The sequence below is a fragment of the Hypanus sabinus genome, chromosome 2 (genome assembly GCF_030144855.1).
Source record: "Hypanus sabinus isolate sHypSab1 chromosome 2, sHypSab1.hap1, whole genome shotgun sequence".
Taxonomy (NCBI): Eukaryota; Metazoa; Chordata; class Chondrichthyes; order Myliobatiformes; family Dasyatidae; genus Hypanus; species Hypanus sabinus.
In genome coordinates this window covers 173,956,102-173,981,115 of record NC_082707.1, presented here as the reverse complement: position 1 = coordinate 173,981,115, position 25,014 = coordinate 173,956,102, and the positions used below count along the sequence as shown (strand labels likewise).

The window sequence follows — 25,014 nt, the reverse complement described above, 5'->3', positions numbered from 1 at the left end:
TCTCAATCCCATTCTCCTGCCTTACCCCCCATAACCTTTGACACCTTTACGAATCAAGGACCTATCAATCTCCTTTTTTATACCATAAGATATAAGATCAGAATTAGGCCACTTGACCAATCAAGTCTGCTCCATCATAGCTGATCCTATCTTCCTTTCAGCCCAATCTCCTGCCTTCTCCTCGTATCCCTTCACGCCCTAAGCAATCAAGAACCTTTCAATCTCTGTCTTAAATATACATACACACTGGGCCTCCACTGCAGCTTGTGGCAAATAATTCCACAGATTTGCTACTTTCTGGCCAAAGAAATTCTTCCTCTTCTCCATTCTAAAAGGACACCCCCCCTATTCTGAGACTGTGTACAATGTACTGCGTATGTTAATCAAAATGGCTTCTATGCTTGCTAAAAGTAGGAATGCTTCTTTGTTATGATAAGTGCTTTCTCTAGCAGTTTGTTTAGCTTTAGAATTGCTTATAATGGGGATTGTATTCATTTGTTAAACAATGGGGGAATGTTATTTTGTCTTGTGGATCTGGGAGCTGGGTTTTTGTGTTTTTTTTGGGGAGTCGGGAGAAGACGCCAGGGAAGGTGGACATGCGCTGCACTGCTTGGCTGACCACCAGGGTGGTCCCAGGTGTACAGACGTGGAGGTCAGAGGAAAGCGACGAGGAGTCGAATGGTTCAATGGTTGAGCTCCAACGATGTGCACTAAACACGGTAAGTTTAGCGCCTTTTACTTTATTTTCTTTTCCTTCATATATACTGTATTGTTCGTACTCATTTAGTTTTAGTGAAATCTTTAAAGTATATTCCATAACGGTATCTGGTGTGAGTTTGATATTGTGTGTGCGACGCTGCATTAACTTGATTCCCACTGCACCTGTGTATACGGGAGGCAGGGTTGGAGAGTGGCTGGACTTTTTCCCCCTAGAGTCTAGGGGTCAGCAACCTTTACCACTGAAAGAGCCATTTGGACCCGTTTCCCACAGAAAAGAAAACACTGGGAGCCACAAAACCCATTTGACATTTAAAATGAAATAACACTGCATACAACGTTTTTTTTGCCTTTATGCTATGTATAAACAAACTATAATGTGTTGCATTTATGAAATTGATGAACTCCTGTAGAGAAAACAAAACTACATTTCTGCATGCAACAAAAACATTTTGAACTCCGAAAAAAAGACGTTGGGTTGAAAGTTACTTTTAAGTAAAATACTCAATGTCTATTTGAGTCCTTCTTGTATTTATGAAATACACCGAACTTAAATTTTCCGCCAGCAGCAAACCAAAAATAACGTCAGCCAGCTGACAACCTGAAAAATAAAAGGACTATTTCACTGAACAATGAAAAAAATATGAATATACGTAAAATAATAGGCAATTAAAATACTTATCATACTTGGTTAATGGGATTTCTGCTCCTGGACCTCAGCGCACAGCGTCTGCACATTAGGGCTGTATGACGTCACCTTCATCTTTACACAGGATCGCAAGCTGTCATCTGTGAGGTGTGCGCGATGTTTGTTTTTAATAAAGTTCATGTTGGAGAACACCTGCTCACATACATATGTGGATCCAAAAATCGACAGGACTCCAAGCGCATACTTTTTAATGTTTACATAAATGTCGGGGATAGCATTCCATGTTTCGAACACAAGTTTGTCCGGATTGGAGAGGTTTTCAATATCACTCCATTTGTGATTCTGAGCAAGAACGGCCTTCTGACGGGCAACATCTTCAAGCTCTGCTGTCAAGCGTCTAAACTTGGACACCCATATGTCTTTGTCGGCTATGTCGGCCAGTTCCATCTCAAGATCAGGTTGACTCAAACCTGCCAATGCAGTCGTATTCAGTAGGGATGAATCGATGCTTAGGGGAGTGACCGGGAAGGATAATGTGTATTTTTCCTCTCTGAACTCACAGAAGCGTTTCCCAAATAATGTTTGCATTGCGATGATTGCAGAATGTAAATACTCCGAATTTATCATGTCGTGACCTTGTTTGAACTCTCTCAAATTGGGGAAGTGAGACAATGTGCCTTTCTGTAAATCTCTGGCAAGCACCGTCAACTTGCGCTCGAATGCCAAAACATCCTCCAACATGTGTAGGGCTGTACATCCTTTCCCCTGAAGAGCTGTGTTCAGGTGCGCTGTCATGTCTACCATGAAGTGTAGCTTTTCCAGCTACTGTGGCTGTTCCAGCTCAGGAAAGGTGAGCCCTTTGCTGTCCAGGAAAGTTTTCACTTCTTCCAGACATGCGACAAAGCGTTTCAGCACCTCCCCTCTGGACAGCCAGCGATAAAAACACGTTGTAGCAGTGTGCTACACGCAGTCAGTAAACTGCAGTCAAAGATAACTTTATTTGAACTAAACAGCCTTGCTTTTAAGCCTCCCTCAACCCGCCCCCCCCTCATGGGCGTGGATGCTCCAAAAGACACGTACTCACAAACCCCCATAGGCTATCTCCCTTAGCCTGAACGCTGGCTAATTGTGAGCCGGTTTGGATGTGCCAGGAAATGGGTCGCCACAACATTTTATTTATATTGTACAAGATCACCATAATCTTCAAATTTAGAATTACATTTCAAAAACTAACAAACTAACATAAAATACATTTTAATTAAATACTCACCATTTATTTTCCAAAGCCACAGGGAGCCGCAGCACAGAGATAGAAGAACCGCATGCGGCTCCGGAGCTGCGGGTTGCTGACCCCCACCCTAGACATATACCAGCCTGTTGGGGACGTGTTACAACTGTATCCTCTGGTCTCTCCCACTCTATTAAGGCCTTTCACCATTCAATAGGTTTCAGTGAGGTCACCTCTCATTCTTCTGAATTCTAGTGAATACAGGCCCAGATCCATCAAATTCTCTTCATATGACAAGCCATTCAATCCTGGAATCATTTTTGTGAAGATCCTTTGAACCCTCTCCAGTTTTAGTTCATCCTTTCTAAGATAAAGGCCCAAAACTGCTCACAATACTCCAAGTGAGGCTTTACCAGTGCTTTATAAAGGCACAACATTACATCCTTGCTTTTATATTCTAGTCCTGTTGAAATGAATGCTAACACTGCATTTGCCTTTCTTACCTCAGACTCAATCAGCAAATTAACCTTTAGGGAATCCTGCACAAGGACAATCGAGTCCCTTTGCACCTCAGTTTTTTGTATTTTCTCTCCAACTAGAAAATAGTGAACACTTTCATTTCTTCTATCAAAGTACACAACCATACACTACCTAATATTGTACTCCATCTGTCATTTCTTTGCCCATTCTCCTAATCTAAGACCTTCTGTAGCCTACTTCCTCAAAACAACCTGCCCCTCCACCTATCTTTGTATCATCTGCAACCTCTGCAGCAAAGCTGTCAATTCCATCTTCCAAATTATTACCATATAACATAAAAAAAAACGGTCGCAACACAAACCCCTGTGGAACAACACTCATCACCAGCAGCCAACCAGAAAAGGCTCCCTTTATTCTCACTCCTTGCCTCCTACCAATCAACCACTGCTTTCTCCATGCTAAAATCTTTCCTGACTTTCTTACGGGGTGAGGACTGAGGTTTTTTTGGTGCTGTGCAGCTCTACTGTGTATGTTTACTTTTGCCTTTATATTATTCTCCCTTTTGCTACTCAATATTTAATTTGATTTTGTTATGGTTGTGGTTTTTGTGGATGTGCTTTTTTTTGGTGTTTGTTTGCATAAAAAAGAATAAAAAATATATTTATAAAAAAATCTTTCCTGTAAAACCATGGGCTCATAGCTTGTTAAACAGCCTTGTATGGCAACTTTTTAAAGGCCTTCTGAAAATCCAAGTACACAACATCAACCAATTCTCCTTTGTCTATCCTGCTTGGTGTTTCTTCAAAGAACAGATTTGTCAAGCAAGATTTTGCTATACTATAGACTATAGCCTATTTTATCATGTGCCTCCAAGTACTGAGACCTCATCCTTGATAATCGACTCCAACATCTTCCCAATCACTGACATCAGACTAACTGGCCTATTTTCTTCTGCCTCTGACCCTTCTTGAAGTGTAGAGTAACGCTTACAATTTTCCAGTAATCCAGAGCCATTTCTGAATCCAGTGATTCTTGAAAGACCATTACTAATGCCTGCACAATCTCTTCAGCCACCTCTTTCAGAACCATGGGGTGTACACCATCTGGTCCAGGTGACTTCAATCCTTTCAGTTTCCCAAGAACCTTCTCTCTAGCAATGGATTCTTAACACACTTCATGACGCCTAACACCTGGAACTTCCATCATACTTCTAGTATCTTCCACATTGAAAGATGCAAAATACTTATTCAGTTCATCCACTATTTCATTGTCCCCCATTACTACCTCTCCAGCACTGTTTTCCAGCGGTCCAATATCCACTCCAGTCTCTCTTTTACGCTACATATATCTAAAGAAACTTTTGGTATCCTCTTTAATATTATTGGCTAGCTTACTTTCATAGTCCATCTTTACATTCTTAATGACCTTTTGTTGGTTTTTAAAAACTTCCCAATTCCAATTTTTCACTAATTTTTGCTCTATTATATGCCCTCTCATTGGCTTTAACGTTAGCATGACTCCTTGTTAACCGCAGTTGTGTCATCTTTCCTTTAGAATACTTCTTCCTCTTTGGGATGAATATATCCTGTGCCTTTCAAATTGCTTCCAGAAATTCCAGCCACTGCTGCCCTGCTGTCATCCCCGCCAGTTTTCCTTTCCAATCATTTCTGGCCAACTCCTCTCTCATGCCTCTGTAATTCCCTTTACTCCACTGAAATACTGATACATCTGACTTTAGCTTCACCTTCTCAAAATTCAGGGTGAATTCAATAATTTTATGATCTTTGCCCCTAAGGGTTCTTTCACCTTAGGCTCTCAATTCAATTCTGGTTCATTGCACCAACATCCAGTCCAGAGTAGCTGATACCCTAGTGGGCTCAACCATGAACTGCTCTAAAAAGTCATCTCATTAGGCACTCTAGAAATTCCCCCTCCTGGAATCCAGCACCAACCTGATTTTCCCAATCTACCTGCAAATTAGAATCCCCCATGATGATTGTAATATTGCCCTTTTGGCATACATTCTTTTATCACCAGCTGTAATTTGTAGACCACATCTTTACTACTGTTTGGGGGTTTGTATACAACTCCGTCAGGATCTTTTTACCCTTGCAGCTCCTTAGCTCTATCCACAATGATTCAACACCTTCTGACCTTATGTCACCTCTTTCTAATGATTTGATTTCTTTTTATAGCAAGAGAAATGCTGCCCCCTCTGCCTTCTTGCCTGTCCTTTCGATACAATGTGTATCCTTGGACATTAAGCTCCAAGCTATAATCTTCTTTCAGCCATGATTCAGTGATGCTTACAACATCATATCTGCAACTGTGCTACAAGTTCATCTACCTCATTTCACATACTGTGGACATTCAAATATAGCACCTTCAGTCCTGTATTCACCCTTTTTGATTTTGTCTGCTTTTTACATTGCAACACATCCTGTTGACTCCGATGTTGCCCTCTCCTCACTACACATTGGCTCTATCTGTTAACCAGCTACCCCTCTTCAGCACTATAATCTGCCTTTCCTATGATATTTTTTGCACTGAAATATACGCAGCTCAAGATACTTTTCGCACCATGCTCAACCTTTTGATTTCTAACTGTGTCTGAGATTCTACCAATATCTGCCTCATCAGCGTCTCCATTAACTGTTCTGGCACTCTGGTTTCCAACCCCTTGCAACTCTAGTTTAACCCCACCATGCAACATTAACAATTCTTCCTGCTAGGATTAGTTCCCCTCTATTTCAGGTGCAAACTGTCCTTTCTGTACAGGTCCCACCTTCGCTGGAAGAAAGCTAGTAAATTAACTCAATGACTTGGCTCTGACTAAAGGGGACATCCTTCTATTCTGAAGTTCTTCCCCTTGGTCCAACAGTCCCCCCCCCCCCCCCCCCATCGTGCAAAAACCAGAAATAATATATACTAAAAAAGTGAGGTAGTGTCCAAGGGTTCAATGTCCATTTAGGAATCGGATGGCAGAGGGGAAGAAGCTGTTCCTGAATCGCTGAGTGTGTGCATTCAGGCTTCTGTACCTCCTACCTGATGGTAACAATGAGAAAAGGGTATGCCCTGGGTGCTGGGAGCACCTTAATAATGGATGCTGCCTTTCTGAGACACTGCTCCTTGAAGATGCCCTGGGTACTTTCAAGGCTAGTATCCAAGATGGAGCTGACTAAATTTACAACATTCTGCAGTTTCTTTTGGTCCCATACCAGACAGTGATGCAGCCTGTCAGCATGCTCTCCATGGTACAACTATAGAAGTTTTTTTTATGCAAAAGGGGCGAGGCCTCTCTTATTCATATGTACTGGTTCTGTCCTAGCTTAGAGAAATTTTGGAAAGATGTCTTCATAACTTTATCTTATATTCTGAATCACCACTTAGAACCTAACCCTTTAATTGCTTTGTTTGGTTTTTTGGGTGAGACAGATTTACGTTTGAGTTCGACTAAGTGTCGAATATTATCTTTGGCTTCTCTCCTGGCTAGATGTTTAATCCTCTTTTGATGGAGAGATGTTGCCCCGCCCACGCATGTTCAATGGCTTAATGATATTATGTCCTGCTTAGACCTTGAAAAAAATTCATTATTCAGTTCTTAATTTGGATATAAAGTTCCATAAGGTCTGGGGACCTTTTATTGAGTACTTTCATAACCTTCCTCTTAACTAAGGTTTTTTTTTTCGGTCCCTTGCTTTCAGCTTTTTTTTGGTAGTAGGCATTATTATCTTCTGTTTTTAAGTGTGCTTACAGTTTTGGGGGTTTGAATGTCCTGATTTATATTCTCTATATTGTGTTGTGGTTGGTCTGGAGTTTTTTTTGTTGCAGGGCTTGGGGAGGATACTAATTTTACATGTCTTCAATTTGGGTGCTTTCTCAATTATATTTTTTGTATTATATTATTATTGTATGTTTATTTTTGCACTGTATTAATTTTCTTCATTTTGATTTGGGTTTTTTTTTTCTATCTGTAGTGATGTAGAAAATGCATTAAAAAACTAATTTAAAAAAAAGAAGTTTTTGACATACCAAATCTCTTCAAATTCCTAATGAAGTGTAGCTGCTGTCTTGCCTTCTTTATAACTGCATTAATATGTTGGGACCAGGTTAGACTCTCAGAGATCTTGACACCCAGGAACTTGAAACTGCTCACTCTCTCCACTTTTGATCCCTCAATGAAGATTGGTATGTGTTCCTTCATCTTACCCTTCCTGAAGTCTACAATCAGCTTTTTTGTCTTACTGATGTTTACTAGGTTGTTGTTGTGACACCACTCCACTAGTTGGCATATCTCACTCCTGTATGCCCTCTCATCACATCTGAGATTCTACCAACAATGGTTGTATCATCAGCAAATTCACAGATGGTATTTGAGCCATGCCTAGCCACACAGTCATGGGTATATAGAGAGTAGAGCAGTGGGCTAAGCACACACCCCTAAGGTGCACCAGTGTTGATCGCTAGCGAAGAGATGTTATCATCAATTGCACAGATTGTGGTCTTCTGGTTAGGAAGTCGAGGATCCAATTGCAGAGGGAGGTACAGAGGCCCAGGTTCTGCAACTTCTCAATCAGGATTGTGGGAATGATGGTATTCAATGTTGAGCTATAGTTGATGAACATCATCCTGACACAGGTGCTTGTGTTGTCCAGGTGGTCTAAGTCCTTCTACTCTGAGGCTGTGCCTTCTGGTCCTACACTCTCCCACTTTTGGAAACATCCTCTCCACATCTACTCTATCAAGGGCTTTCAATATTCATTAAGTTTCAATGACAAACTCTTCATTCTTCTACATTTCAGCAACTACAGACCCAGAGCCATCAAACACCTTCCATTCCTGGGATTATTCTTGTATATCTCCTCTGGATCTCTCCAATGCCAGAATATTATTTCTCATATGTCGGGCCCAAACTTGCTCACAATGCCTCAAATGTGGTTTGACCAATGCCTTATAAAGCCTTAGCATTACACTTTTGCTTCTACATTCTAGTCATCTTGAAAAAAATGCCAACATTTCATTTGCCTTCCTTATTACCGACTCAACCTGCAAGTTAGCCTTTAGGGAATCCTGCACTAGGACTCCCAAGTTCCAGTGCACCCCTTATTTCTGAATTCACCCCCAATTTAAGCAATACTCTGTTTTCCTTCTGTATATTCCTTCTAAAAGTGGATGACCATATACTTCCATAGACTATATTCCATCTGACACCTATTCAACCTTTCTCCTAATCTGTCCAACTCCACTTCTCCAAACTCGCTGCTTGGTCAATGCTACCATGCTCTTCTACCTATCTTTAAATCATCCACAAAATTGGCTTTTAGGACATCAACTCTATCATGCAGATTATTAATAAATAATGTGACCAGCAGCAGACCCAACACTGACCCCCTGTGGAACACCACAAGTCACGACAAGCAGCCAAACAGAAAAGGCCTCCCTTATCCCCACTCTTTGCCTTCTGCCAATCAGCCAATCTTCTGTCCATGATAGTATATTTCCTATAATATCATAAGTTCTTATCATGTTTAACAGCTTCATGTGAGTCAGTTCACTATGACAAAGCTGACTGAAGAACAGCATGTTCTGACCAGTAGCTCTAAGCAGTAGATTCCCACTTTCCATGTACATAAATGCTCCTCCATTTTCTACCTGGTCTATTAATAGTCATTTCATATTCATGTTTCTTTTTTCAGGATTCACCAATAATTGGAACATTTTTCCAAGCCCACTCATCAAAGCCATTCAAATTCTGAAGACCTCAATAAGGATTTTCATGGTCAATTTTTCAAAACGATAACAAACCCTTGACTGACTTTCCTCACGTTTTCTCAAGTTATTTATTATGCAGATATTTTAAATCAGCGCTCTTATCACAGAAGGTTGTGGTTGAACAACTACTTCAAGACTTGAGCACAGAAATCTAGTCTAAAGCTCCTATGGAGTAATGAATCATTGAAGGCAGAGTTATTTGAAGGAGATGTCAAAAGCCGAAGGATCCGAGTGCTTTATCAGGTGGGCTCACCGATCCCATGATAATTCAAGCAACCGGGTGTTTACCCTGAAGACCTCACAACATCCCAAAAATATATTTATCTCTCAAGTAGATCACATGACATTGCCTTGGAACTGAATATTGACTTATATGAAGTAAACCATACTTGTGATTATTTCCAAGTCAAATTTCACCTACTATGCAAATATGCAACAAGTTTGCAGTACACATGGATTCTAATTTATCCGAACAGTGAAGGCAAGTAACTAATAAAAGCAAAGAAAACAATAAATATCCTAACATAAAAATCATAATTCAACTCTGCAGTTCATTTTTGTTTTGAAATTATAATTGCTGAAGAAGGCACTGAAAATGGCAGCAGGATACACTTTAAACAGGTGTAATGCATTGATGCTTAGCAGAAGTAGTTTACTGAGAGTTCTGAGGTGGTGCATTTTAGTAGAAAAATTAAAAGAGGTGTATAGAATAAAGGTTATTATTTTAAAACAGAAAAACAAATGGATTCAGAGATGTCTATACACCTATCACTGAGATGACAGAGCAGGTTAAATAAATGGTTAATAAAGGATCACAGTTCTGGGCTTTATCAATAGAAAAGTACGAATATAAAAGCAGGAAAATTACTCTGAACCATTTGAAAAAGATGGTCTTTAACTTAAGTATTACATTAATTTCTGGTTGCCACATCATAGGAAGGGTGTGAAGGCATGAGAGGGGTCCAGAAAGGATTATTGAGAATGGTTTCTAGATGAGGGAGTATAGTTAGAATAATAGAGATGCTGGGACTTTTTCTTTTAAAAGACTGAGGATAGATTTCACAGGCATATAAAATGATGAGATGTCAATAATGGAGCAAGGTTGAGGACCAGATGTTATGGATATAAAATAAAGGGGAAGAAGAGAGTTAAGTATTGTATGAGAAGTAATTTTAAAATCTAGTGGTGGCAATCTGGAATTCAATCTTACAGATAAGGTGGAGCTGGGTTCCATTTTGACACAGATTTGGATAAATATAATGTGTAGAAAGAAAACGGGTGAAACTAGTGGAACACCAATGCCCAGAAATGGAAAAGACTATACAAAGTGATGGATTCAGTCCAGTCCATCATAGGCAAAGCCCGTTCCACCACCGAATATATTCACAGAAAGTGCTGCCACAAGAAAGTGACATCCATATCAAAGATACCATCATCCAGGCCATGGCCTCTTTCTCACTACTACTATCGGCAGGATGTAAAGAAGCCTTAGGTCCCAAGCCCAGCAGTTTGTGTGTGTTGTTGTTTGAATTTCCAGCATCTGCAGATTTCCTCGTGTTTGAGGTTTAGGAACAGTTATTACTCTAAAACCATCAGGTTCCTAAACCGGCATGCAAACTTCAATCACCACTACAATGAACTGATTCTATGACCAACAGACTCACTTTCAAGGACTGTACAATTTAGGCTCTCAGTATTATTTTTTATTTGCCCAGTTTGTCTTCTTTTGCACAGTGGTTGTCAATCTTTGTATGTTTAGGTAAAATTTTACATAAATTCTATTGTTTAAAATGAAAGAGAAAATTGGTAGCTCAGCTTGGCTGTTTGTTTGTAGGGTTGTTTGCCTCAAGGTTAGATCACAAGGGTTTGTTACCAGTTGAGTTGACATCATCAGTGCGCAATTGTTTTTCTACCAAGCACATGCATTTATATTAGTCCGACTTGTTCTGACTGGTTGGCTGCCGTGCTGCCTGCCAGTCTCCAATGAGTCTCAGACAATAGACAGTATGTGCAGGAGTAGGCCATTTGGCCCTCCTAGCCAGCACCGCCATTCACTGTGATCATGGCTGATCATACACAATCAGTACCCTGGACAACTGGATAGCTGAGTGATCTCTGCTGACCTGTGCCTCTGGTTATCAGTTGTGAGCTTTGGTTCCTCCTGTGTCCACGGCTCACCCCTTGGCCCTGGTCCCACATACACATAGGTTTGTAAATTGCGTCCAGTTCAATATGCTTGTTTACTGTCTTAATTGAGAACCAGCTTCTAAGAATTCTCTTGATTTCTTGTTTTGTGCTTCTACCAAGATTTTTGTAATTTCCCAGATGAACCTGTGTCCTTCTTGGTCTTCATGTACTGATTGTATTGCGTACAATTCTATTGTACTTATTTTTCTCATATAAATGAATCTCACAATAGTATATGATAACATACTCACACAGTGGCCACTTTATTAGGTACAGGAGTGGAACACAGTGTGGTCTTCCACTGCTGTAGCCCAAACACTTTAAGGCTTGGTGCACTGTTATGTTCACAGATCGACTTTTGCACACCACTATTGTAGCATATGGTTAGTTGAGTTACTATGGCCATCCTGTCAACTTAATCCAACTAGCCATTCTCCTCTGGCCTCTCTCATTAACAAGGCACTCTCACCCACAGAACTGAAGCTCATGGGAGGTTTTTCGTTTTTCACACCATTCCCCATAAACTCTACAGATGATTATGCAAAATCCCCAGATATCAGAAGTTTCTGAAATACTCAAACCACCATGTCTGGCACCAACAATCATACTACTGTCGAAGTCACTTGTATCACATTTCTTCCCCATTCTGATGTTTAGTCTAAACAACTGAATCTCTTGACGACGTCAGCATGCTTTATGCATCAAAGTGCTGCCACATTATTGGCTGATGAGATATTTGTATTAACAAGCAGGTGTACAGTTATGCTTAATAAAGTGGCCAGTTGAGAATAGGTACTTCGAAAATAAATTTTTGAACTTTGAGCTTCTGGTGCACAAGCAGTATAGACATATTGATCTGAATTGTCTCTGCTATGACTTTATTTTTATGCGGTCTAGGCCAGTGGGGCTAATTAAAAACTTTTCTTCCTCTATGAATATTAGAAGACAATGCAAGAAACAGAAATATCCAAGGATGAGTTACCAAGTACCTAAAACCAGATGCAGGCGAAAGTAATTTGAACAGTCGAGATGGAATCACTTTTAACACACCCAGAATAGGTTATGGTTCAAAATAATTTGAGGTAATCCTGGATTATTTTATCCTGGATTATTTTTAAGAACTAGAACAGGAGATGTGGGCAAAGTTAAGGCAAGAATTGAGAATATGAAATTTCAATAGCTTAATGAAATTTAGTTCAAGAAACGAAAAGGAGAAGAAACATGATGTCAATTTTATTTAGACAAAGTTGACCAGTTCACAAACTGTAAAGTGAAACTAATTAATCTGATATTGATTGTATATTATGAACAAAAATCCATCAAACAAAATATGACTGAACTAGAGATCTCAAATAAACAAAAAAAAAATTAAATAATTCAGAACAAACACGAGGAAATTTGCAGATGCTGGAAATTCAAACATCAACACACACAAAATGCTGGTGGAACACAGCAGGCCAGGCAGCATCTATAAGGAGAAGCACTGTCGACGTTTCCGGCCGAGACCCTTTGTCAGGACTAACCGAAAGGAAAGATAGTAAGAGATTTGAAAGTAGTGGGGGGAGGGGGAAATGCGAAATGATAGGAGAAGACCGGAGGGGGTGGGAGCTGGAAAGGTGATTGGTGAAAGTGATACCGAGCTGGCAAAGGGAAAGGATCATGGGACGGGAGGCCTCTGGAGAAAGAAGGTGGGGGGAAGCACCAGAGGGAGATGGAGAACAGGCAAACAACTAAATATGTCAGGGATGGGGTAAGAAGGGGAGGAGGGGCATTAACAGAAGTTAGAGAAGTCAATGTTCATACCATCAGGTTGGAGGCTACCCAGCTGGCATATAAGGTGTTGTTCCTCCAACCTGAGTTTGGATTCATTTTGACAGTAGAGGAGGCCATGGATAGATATATCAGAATGGGAATGGGACATGGAATTAAAATGTGTGGCCACTGGGAGATCCTGCTTTCTCTGGCGGACCGAGCATAGGTGTTCAGTGAAACGGTCTCCCAGTCTGCGTCGGGACTCACCAATATATAAAAGGACACACCAGGAGCACTGGACGCAGTATACCATACCAGCCAACTCACAGGTGAAGTGTTGCCTCACCTGGAAGCACTGTCTGGGGTCCTGAATGGTGGTCAGGGAGGAAGTGTAAGGGCAGGTGTAGCACAGGTTCTGCTTACAAGGATAAGTGCCAGGAGGGAGATCGGTGGGAAGGGATGGGGGGAACGAATGGACAAGGGAGTCGCGTAGGGAGCGATCCCTGCGGAACGCAGAAAGGGGGGGAAGGGAAAGATGTGCTGGGTAGTGGGATCTCGTTGGAGGTGGCGGAAGTTACAGAGAATTTTACGTTGGACCTGGAGGCTGGTGGGGTGGTAGGTGAGGACAAGGGGAACCCTATCCCGAGTGGGGTGGCAGGCGAATGGGGTGAGGGCAGATGTGCGGGAAATGGGAGAGATATAATTCAGAACCTTGTGTTTCCACGTCAATTTCCTACCCATCTCCACCCTCACTGTCCCCTCCCCCAAACTCAGCTTTATTTGCAGATTTTTTGGTTTGTCTGCTTCCATCTCTTACCCACCTGCTCTTTTCTCCTAATTCCTCTCCTCACCACCTGTCTTGATTTGCCTATATCCTTCACTCCTCTTGGTTCCACCAATCACTTACTGGACCTGATCTATCCTTCCTCCTCTCTGTGCTGGCTATCTTCCTTCTTCAATCTCAGTCCTATCACAGGCTCACAACCAAAAAGTCAACATTTCCTTCCCCACACAAATTCTGCACAACCTACTGCGTTCCTCCACCAGATTGTTTGTAGCTCCAGATTCCAGCATGTGCAGTCTCTTATATCCCCACAAAAATAATATTTATGCAACAAATGGTAGAGTTTCTTGAATGAATAAAGAAATAATATAAGTATAATAACAAACCAGCTGTTAATATGAAAGAAAATCAAAGTACAATTTTAGAAGGACAGCAACATACAAAAGCTAAAAGGAGTTAGAAATATTAGCAATTAAAACTAGAGGCACCAAACATAACATAAACACAAAATTTAAACAAGCAATAATGAATATGATGAAAAAACTGCAGATTCAGACTGAAATTTAGAGTGATTTTCATAGAATTGGTGTGATCATGGACATGAAAAAGAGTGCAAGTGGGAGTGAAATGACAGAGTCCATGATGACACAAACCTAAGTGAGATCAGCAAAGTACTAAAGACTATAAATTTTCAAATAAACCAGATGCTTACAATGTCAAAAGCAGATACATCATAAAAAATAAATAATATTGAGCATGACATTGGAATAAAATCACCAAGGAATATTTGGAAGACGTGAAGTACAGCAAGAGGAGATTGAAAAGAGGCAAATGGTGTTTGGCAAGTTTAATAAGAATTATTTAACTAAATAACAGGATTCCTAAATAAATAAATGTAATGAGGTTGATTTGGTTAATGATTCTTAAAAACACTATTAATGCTTCTCCAAAAGACATATGTAAATAAAATCAATGCAATGTCCATTTTTGGGTTCCTAATTATGGGAAAATTGCTTTCGTCCTCTTAGGCAATTTCATGGGATCGAGGATGTCTTCCTTCTATTCTACTTCTGCAAGCTCTGAGGGGGCTGCTGAGGCCCATGTACGATCCTCAGACCTGCCACAATGGCAAGGTGGATAGTGACCACCGTGATTACACCCTTCCTCAGCCATTTTTGCATGATCTATGCTCCACATAAGCCACCTTTCACCCTTCAAGATTGTAAAGGCAGAGTTTCATGGCAGTTTCTCTGAGTTGAGGAGCAACTAATCAGCAAGAAGCAGTGTGTAAAACGAGCTACTGAGTTGTAAAAAGAGTCAGGTCTGTATTCAAGATTTAAAAACAGGGCTTTTAAATCCCTATTGAGTTGGGCAATCCATGTCAGGGCTGTGCAAAGAGAGCTACCTTTTAATCAGGAGGGAAATCAAGATTTCAAAGGCTGAGTTTCACCACACTTTTCCTGAGTTGGGGAGCGACCAATCAGCAAGAGGGATTCATTAGAAAGGACCAATTAAACTAAACCAAGTATAAGCAGTGTGGCCATTCTTTTGCATGTGCTAGTGTTTATCAGGTTTGGGCGGGGTACACTGCCTTGTAAGTTATTCTCTCTCTCTCTCTCCTTATTTGTTCATTCCTCATCTGTTAGGGCATAGTAAGTTAGTGAGAATGACTCCAGGTGCAGTGTTCTGTACTGTGTGTGGGATTTATGGATTAATGGGATCTCTTCTGGGGAAGGTATGACCTGTACAAAAGGGATTGATTACACCTGAACCCAAGAGGGCCCAATATCCTTCTGGGCAGGTTGGCTAGAGTTGTTTGGGTGGGTTTAAACTAATTTGGCAGGGGGATGGGAACTGGAGTGAAAGTGCTGAAGATGAGGTAGATGGTTTACAGACAGAGGCAATGCGGAGTGAGACTGCTGGCAAGGAGAGGCCAATGATAGGGCAAAATTCCAGCCATCAGGATGAGTTGCAATGCAAAAGGTGGACAAAATCAAAAAGGGTGAATACAGGACTCGAGGTGTTATATTTGAATACGTGCAGTATACAATATTAGGTAAAAGAACTTGTAGCTCCATTACAGACTGGCACGAATGATGTTGTAGGCATCACTGAATAATGGCTGAAAGAAGATTTTAGCTGGAAGCTTATTATCCCAAGGATACATAATGTATTGAAAAGACAGGCAGGAAGGCAAAGGGAATGACATTCCTCTGTTGGTAAAAAAATTAAATCAAATCATTAGAAAGAGGTGGCATAGGGTCAGAAGGTGTTGAATTATTGTGTACAGAGCTAAGGAACTGCAAGGGTTGCAGTTCCTTAGCTCTGTACACAATAATTCAACACCTTCCGACCCTATGCCACCTCTTTCTAATGAGACAGAAAATGCATACCAAAAGGCCAATATTATAATAGTCATGGGGGAATCCCAATATTAGAGTAGATTGGGAAAGTCAGGTTGGTGCTGGATTCCAGGAGGATGTTTCCTATGGTGGGAGAGTCTAAGACCAGAGGGCAGACCCTCAGAATAGAGGGATGTTCTTTTAGAAAGGAAACAAGGAGGAATTTCTTTAACCAGAGAGAGGTTAATCTGTGAAATTCGTTGCCACAAGCAGCTATGGAGGCCTAGTGTCTATGTATATTTAAAGCAGAGGTTGATAGATTTTTGATTGGTCAGGGCATGAAGGGATACATTGAGAAGGCAGGAGAATGGGGCAGAGAGGAAAACTGGGTCAGCCATGATGAAATGGCAGAGCAGACTCGAAAGGCAAAATGGCCTAATTCTGCTCCTATGTCTTATGATCTTCTTCGACCAACTTCATCAGTAAGAATAACCTTAATTCCTTAAATAGCTTTCTGACATATTCCAACAGAAGATAAAACAGATAAAGTCTACCCAACCCCACTACCACCACCCAAAGCCCACTTACACTACCATAACTGCTGTATGACATGATCTGTGTTTCCATCATTTTTATTTCTATTTTCCAGCATCTGCAATGTTTTGGAAATGTATTAATGTTTAATTCACAGCTGCTTCGCTTCTTGGACACTGTCAATGAGAGTCAAGCTTCCCAAGCTGTTGGAGGTATCCTTGATCCTCCTCCTTTACATTGATCAGTCACAAAATTGTGATGATACTATGGTTTTTCAAAGGTGCTTTAAGGGCATTCCTGAAGCATTTCCTGAGTATTCATAGTAATCTCTCACCACAAGCTTATTGTAATTGATTGGTGTCCAGATAAACTGTGACTGTTTATTACATCAGAGAAGGTTGAGAAAAAATGTTTAAAATGAAATATAAATTCAGAAAAATAACTATCAGTAATTAAAGGTATAAATTCAAGATCAACACCAAAATAGGAGAAGGAAAGTACTCATTTATTTAAAGTGCAACCATTAATTAATGGAATGGATAACCAAAAAACAGAAATATAACTAATGCCATGACATTCTTCAATGAAAAAAAAATTGAAAAGAAAATGTGTAGGATATAGTATTGAGTGGGCTACTCTTTCAGATTTCAGGGAACTTTTGAGCTATATACCCTTTTGCCTCAGGCAGTGAAAACCACAATTGAACAGTCTGTGGTATAAATATTAATTTATTCTATATCATATTATTTTATTTAAAACTTATTCTGCAATAAATGAATTACTTACATTTTACACTTAATAGCATGCTTTTTGGAACAGAACAATCCACAGAAGCTGAAAGAACAAAAATACCAAAGTTATTTTTGAAAGGGTTTTGTAAGTTTTTCTTAATGAAAATGCAGAGTTAGGAGTCTGACACAGATTAATTTTAGGCCATTCAGCTCAAGTGATCTGTGCCAGTGCTTTATGCTTCTTATTTGCCTCCTTCCATCCTTCTTTGACTAACCTTATCAGTGCATGCACTTATTCCTTCTGTACCTTTCTGGCATTTCCTTCCAACAGCAGATAAATTCCACCCCATCACTATACAAAGCCCACTCCTATGACTACGGCTACTTCATGATGCACCAAGTGCTTCCACCTTTTTTTTAGTACTCATTTCATGTATCAGCAACATGTCGGATCTGTATTAATGCTTAATTCACTGCTGCTTCTCTTCCAGATAATTATAACTTAAATAGGTTCTCCATGACTTGGACACTCGAAAGAAAACTTGAGAAGTCGAACAATAAATTCTTGTTTATTCAGTATTTGTGCATCTTGAATTCTCATACAGCCAGCAAAAATTTCTAAGAAGCTTGAAATACCATATGACTTCTCGTCCCCCCCCTCCCCACCAACTCTCCGTGGATGTTAGATCACTAAAGAATATATTGTATTTCATCTTTCAGTTAAGCACTTCAATATATTCTGAATTCAACACCAAGATCACCAATTTCAGATCATCTACCTCCAAATTATTCCAGTTCCAGATTAAAAGTAATCAAATTGAAATCTATAGGAGGAGCGCTGAGCAAACTACTGGGCCTAAAAGTAGACAAGTACCCTGGTCCTGATGCAATGCATCCCAGGGTACTGAAAGAAATGTTGGATCTATAGTAGAGATGACATCTTTTTGCAAAATAAACAAAGTTATTGTGTAACTTTGCTAATGCTATATAATTCAATACTTTTAGTTTCAAAGGGAATTCAAGATTGCTGTCATATCGACTTGAGTTTTGACTCAGTGGTGAGCAGACAGTATTTGAGACAGACGTAAGACAAATTGCTAGGAGATATTTCAGAAATAAGTAGTGTCAGAAATAAGACAGATGAGCTTGAAGCTCAGATGAAAATGGGGAACTACGATATTGTTGGGATAACGGAGACATGGCTGCAAGGGGATTAGGCCTGGGAATTGAGTGTACCAGGGTATACGTGCTATCGTAGAGACAGAAATATGGGAAGAGGGGGTGGGGTGGCCCCGTTGGTGAGGAATGAGATTCAGTCCTTAGCAAGGGGTGACTTAGGAACAGGGAAAGTAGAGTCTATGTGGATTGAGCTGAGGAACAGTAAGGGTAAAAAGACCCTAATGGGTGTTGTGTACAGGCTCCCAAACAGTAGCGTGGATATTGGGTACGTTGATTAGGGAGTTAACATTGGCATGTGCTAAAGGTAATGCAGTCGTTATGGGAGATTTCAACATGCAGGTGAACTGGGAGAATCAGGTAGGTGCTGGACCCCAGGATAGGGAGTTTGTGGAGTGTCTTAGGGATGTATTTTTGGAACAGCTTGTGCTTGAGCCAACCAGGAACGAGGCTATTTTGGACTTGGTGATGTGTAATGAACAGGAATTGATAAGTGATCTTGAAGTAAAGGAGCCATTAGGAAGTAGTGATCATAACATGATAAGTTTTTATCTACAATTTGAGAGGGATAAGGGCAGATCAGAGGTGTCAGTGTTGCAATTAAATAAAGGAGACTACGGAGCCATGAGGGAAGAGCTGGCCAAAGTTACATGGGTGGATGCCCTGGCAGGAAAGACAGTGGATCAGCAGTGGCAGATATTCTTGGGCATAATACAAAAGATGCAAAAGCAGTTCATTCCAATGAGAAGGAAGGATTCAAAGAGGGGGAAGGGGCCACAGTGATTGACAAAGGAAGTCAGAGATTGTACAGCGTTAAAGAAAAAGAAGTATGACAGGGCTAAGATGAGTGGGAATACAGATGATTGGGAAAGTTTTAAGGAACAGCAGATCTTAACTAAAAAAGCAATACGGAGAGAAAAAATCAGGTATGAGCTCAGTCTAGCCAGGAATATAAAAGGGGATAGTAAAAGCTTTTTTAGCTATGTGAAGAGCAAGAAGATAGTTAAGAACAATGTTGGCCCCTTGAAGAATGAATTGGGAGAAACTGTTATGGGAAACAGGGAAATGGCAACAGAATTTAATGCGTACTTTAGATCTGTCTTCACCAGGGAGGACACCAGCAGTCTCCCAGATGTATGGATGGGCCAGGGTCATAAGATATCAGAGGAATTGAAACAGATTGACATTAGGAAAGAAACTGTGATGAGTAGACTGATAAGACTGAAGGCTAATAAATCCCCGGGTCCAGATGGTCTGCATCCAAGGGTTCTAAAAGAGGTGGCTCAGGAAATTGCAGATGCATTGGTAATCATTTTCCAATGTTCCTTAGATTCAGGATCAGTTCCTGAAGATTGGAGAGTGGCTAATGTTATCCCACTTTTCAAGAAGGGAGGGAAGGAGAAAACGGAGAACTATCGCCCTGTTAGCCTAAAGTCAGTTGTGGGGAAGATGCTTGAGTCCGTTATTAAGGACGAAATAGTGGCATATCTTGATGGCAGTAATAGGATTAGGCCGAGCCAGCATGGATTTACCAAGGGCAAATCATGCTTGACTAATCTGTTGGGAGTTTTTTGAGGGTGTAACAAGGATGTTAGACGAGGGCAAGCCAGTGGATGTAGTGTACCTAGATTTTCAGAAGGCATTCGATAAGGTGCCACATAGGAGATTGGTGAGTAAAATCAGAGCTCATGGCATTGGGGGCAGGGTTTCAACATGGATAGAAAACTGTTTGGCAGATAGAAAGCAAAAGGTAGCAGTGAATGGGTGTTTCTCGGACTGGCTGGAGGCGACTAGTGGGGTACCACAGGGCTCTGTATTGGGACCACAGCTCTTTACGATTTATGTCAACGATTTAGATGAGGGCATTGAAAACTATATCAGCAAGTTTGCTGACGATACTAAACTGGGTGGCAGTGTGACATGCGAAGAGGACGTTAGGAGAATACAGGGAGACTTGGATAGGCTGGGTGAGTGGGCAGATACTTGGCAGATGTCATTCAATGGGAATAAATGTGAAGTTATCCACTTTGGAAGCAGGAACAAGAGGGCAGAGTATTGTCTGAACGGTGTAGAGTTAGGTAAGGGAGAAATGCAAAGAGACCTAGGAGTCCTAGTTCATCAGTCAATGAAAGTGAATGAGCAAGTGCAACAGGCAGTGAAGAGGGCAAATGGAATGTTGGCCTTTATTACAAGGGGAATTTACAAGAGCAAGGATGCCCTTTTGCATTTGTACAGGGCCCTGGTGAGACCACACCTGGAATATTGTGTACAGTTTTGGTCTCCAGGTTTAAGGAAGGACATTCTGGCAATTGAGGAAGTGCAGCGTAGATTCACTAGGTTGATTCCTGGGATGGCAGGGCTGTCTTACGCAGAGAGATTGGAGAGATTGGGCTTGTACACACTGGAATTGAGGAGATTAAGAGGGGATCTGATTGAAACGTTTAAGATAATTAAAGGATTTGATAGGATTGAGGCAGGAAATATGTTCCAGATGTTGGGAGAGTCCAGTACCAGAGGGCATGGATTGAGAATAAGAGGTCAGTTATTTAAAACAGAGTTGAGGAAAAACTTCTTCTCCCAGAGAGTTGTGGAGGTGTGGAATGCACTGCCTCGGAAGACAGTGGGGGCCAATTCTCTGGATGCATTCAAGAAGGAACTAGATAGAAATCTGATGGATAGGGGAATCAAGGGATATGGGGACAAGGCAGGGACTGGGTATTGATAGTGAATGAACAGCCATGATCTCAGAATGGCGGTGCAGACTCGAGGGGCAGAATGGTTTACTTCTGCACCTATTGTCTATTGTCTATTTCTCTTGATGTCTTTCATGTTACTTCACCCAGCTGTAAAAAAAACCATATGGGCCAATCAAACTTGGAGCAGCCCATTAAGTTCAGAAAAACCTGGTAGAAAGTTATTACAAGACAGAGATTCAGCCCAAACCACTGAGACAGGTCTGCCGTATTTAGCTTCATTACTTTATTATGTTTAAAGATGATATATTGAAAACTTCAAAAATGATTAACTTTTAAAATACATCTAATATGACAAAATAATTTTAGAACAAAATTAATTAGCCTGTTTTTAAATGTCAATTTAAAAGTTATTTTTTAATTTACAAGCTATTTGAAAGATGCTAAGACATGTTCTTAAATGAACAAGCCATTGCAAAGATTTAGAAAAAGTTGATAAACTATTTTAGATCTACTGTTTGATCTCTAGCAGCTGTTCTCTTTTATTAAAATCTGCAGCAATCCCTGACGAGCCTTTTCAAACAGAGTATAAAATATATGGGCATGTTATCTTCATATGTAGAACACATTCAGTTCAACTTCAGACTGCCTTGCTGATGTCCATATTAGCTAAAATGTAGGGACATCATCAATACACCCTGCACAGGCACTCCGTCACTATCAGAGTGTCTGGAACTCCTGCACTAGGTTATGCACAAGCAAAAATCACCTTTTTTTGATCTACTGAATAACAACATTGAAAGCCAGTAATTTAGATGTCACAAAACCCTGGCCCAAACATGGAGTATGACACGGTGAAGAATATTATGCTGACTAGATTTTCATTAGTAACATTCCGTGCTTACCTTTAGCAGAGAGAATTCTGTTGTAGTGGGAAGCCATATGAGCTTGAGTTAGGTGCTGGTCAATCACTCTCCTGGAAGAACTTACATAGTAAGCTGTAAGAAGAAAGTGATGTGTGTGATACACTGAGATGAATCCAAAATCTTTCTCAAGTAGAAAAATTATTACATTTTAACACATACAAAGTGCTGGAAGAACTCAGCAAATCAAGTAGTATATAAATAGTTGACTTTTCAGGCCTAGACCTTTATCAGTGCCTCACCAGTGTCGAGGAGGCTGCACGGAGAGCACAAATGCATGAGATGACCCCCAAAGACTCGGAGGTGAAGTGTTGCCTCACATGGAAGGACTGTTTGGGAGGTGTTGGGGCAAGTGTAGCACTCGTCCCACTTATAGGGATAAGTATCACAAGGGAGATCAGTGAAGAGGGACGAGTAGACAAGAGTCAAATGGAGAGTGATCCCCACAGAAAGTGGAGAGTTGGGGAGAAAGGGTGAGATGTATTTAACCCATTATAGATGGTGAAAGTTACATAGAAGATAGAGCAGCACAGAACAGCCCTTCAGCTCACAATATTGTGCTGACCATTTCATCTACTTCAAATACAATCTAACCCTTCCCTTCCACATGGTCCTTCATTTTTCTTTCACCCATGTACCCAAGAGTTTCTTCCAATGACCCTAATTTATTTCTCTCTACCACCATCCCTGGCAGTGCATTCCATTCACTAACAACACTCTGTGAGAAACCTACCTTTGATATCCCCCATCCTCCAATCACCTTAAAAAGATGTCCTTTCGTATTAGCCATTCCACCCTTGGAAAAGGCACTGGCTGTCTACTCTATCTATGCCTTATATTGTCTCATATTGAAATCTATTGTCTCCTCTCAGAGAATGATATGCTGGATATGGAGACTCATAGGGAGGTATGAAAGCACAAGGGGAACATGATACTTGTTACAGAAATAGAAGGATGGCACGATGGCAGATGTGCAAGAAATGGAGGAGATGTGAGTGAGGGTAGCTTTAATGGTGTTTGAAGAAGGAGGACATCTCAGATGTCCTAAAATGGCAGCCTCATCCAATGAACAGATGTTGCAAAGATCTCCCCCTTTTCTCAATCTTGCTGTCTTCATCTCTGGAGACAGATTATCTACTGATATCTTTCATAAACCTACTGACTGTCACGGTTATCTTGGCTATATGTCTTCCCACCCTGTCACATGTAAAAATACTATTCTCTTTTCTCAGTTCCTCCATCTGCATCACATCTGGAGTCAGGATGTTGTTTTAGAGTTATTCAAGACCAAGGTGACTTTGCACTTGAACTACCGTGTACAATTTTAGTCACACCATCATTGGAAAAACATCATCAAATTAGAAAGAATGCAGTTAAGATTTATGACGACACTTGGTAAGCAAAATTGTAGGCATTCTTTGCTTCAATGTTGTATTACTCTATATGGGCGGTGAGGTGGAGATATATCTCTAACGAAGGATGTATAAAGTGCTCCTTTCCTCCACTAGCTTGCTTAGCCTTCAGATAAGGGTCACGTGAAGCAATGGGAGCAGGCAGTGGATGATTGTATGAGCAGCTGGTGCATATCACAGGTCCTGGTTATGTGACCACTGATGCCAGGCAGACAATCTCTGAAGAATATTGACAATGGCTGGGATCATCCATCTTGTAAAGACACTGCCCAGAAGAAGGCAATGGCAAACCACTTTCGTAGAAAAATTTTTCAAGAAGTCAAGGTCACAGAAAGACCATGATCACCTACACCATACAACAAAGCACATCACAAACAAACAAATTACTCTATAATAGGTGATGATCATTCAGCTGTATCTATGCAAGGTTTGAATGGAAATTAAACATGATTGATTTGATTTGACAGAAGAAACAATGAAAACTCTCTCAAATGTAATCAGAGTACTATGATATCATCCTAGTGATCCACCCATTCAACCTTGCCTCTAGACAAATAAGAAGTTTAAAAGGCCTGAGGTAACAAAACAATAAGACCTCAATAGAAGATGGTATCCCTGTAGAAGTCCTTAAATTTGCAGATAAGGAACTTCCTTCACAATCCACACTCCCATTGCCACATCCAGCAAGAGGAGGATATAATAAGAATGTGACCAACTGCAAGAAATGGGCAGATCTGGTTGTACTGTTTTCCTGCAGTTTGACACAGGAAATGCCACAATCACAGCCTTCCTCAGCCTTCTCCTCTCAGTGGCCAAAGACCTACACCCACAGGTTCTTCCCATTATATGAATGCCCAAATTATGTACACCCCATACATATAAACAAGCTTTTTGGGAGACCAGCAGGATGGATTTACTGACTGCTGTAGGTATGCAGGCATCTTCTGCCGTCTGGGAATGTAATTTGCAGATTCATTCCTGATGTGCAAACTATTTGGTTATGAACAGTTCACAGGAACAAACCCCTGCTGTAATTTGGGCACAATCTACATATGCTATACATACCACAAATGGCATTTTTTTTTGGCCTCAGTTAAAGCTTCATTTGTGTCAACTGTAATGAATAGTGGAATATGCTTCAACTTGGTTGTCACAGAAATTAATCTCCATCTCAAGTTTGTTGTATAATGGCACGCAAATCATAATCCTAATTACAGTTGGCCCTCCTTATCCGCGAATTCTGCATGTGCAAATTCAACCAACCACGAATCACGAAATCCCGGAAGTGCTCTTCCAGCACTTGTTCAAGCATGTGCAGACTTTTTTTTCTTGTCATTATTCCTTAAACATGCAGTATAACAACCATTTTACATAGCATTTACATTGTATTAGGTATTTAAGTAATCTAGAGATGATTTAAATTATATGGGAGGATGTGCGTGGGTTGTCGTGGATCGGGATCGAAAAAAATCGGAACTTCTCTTATTAAGTAAGTCGGAATAGGTACATCCGGTATTATTTAGCATCAGTAAGTCAAACGTTTGTCTTAATATATAGTATATATTTTACCGTTCTATGCATATAAAACACTTAACGTATGTTTCAGCACTGAGCTTGGAAACAGAAGTCCCCAG

General features: G+C 40.6%; 1 pseudogene; it reads right to left on the bottom strand.

Moving 5' to 3' along the window:
• LOC132387295 (spermatogenesis-associated protein 7-like) overlaps positions 1-25,014 on the bottom strand; it is an 85,899-nt pseudogene that overhangs the window by 55,846 nt on the left and 5,039 nt on the right.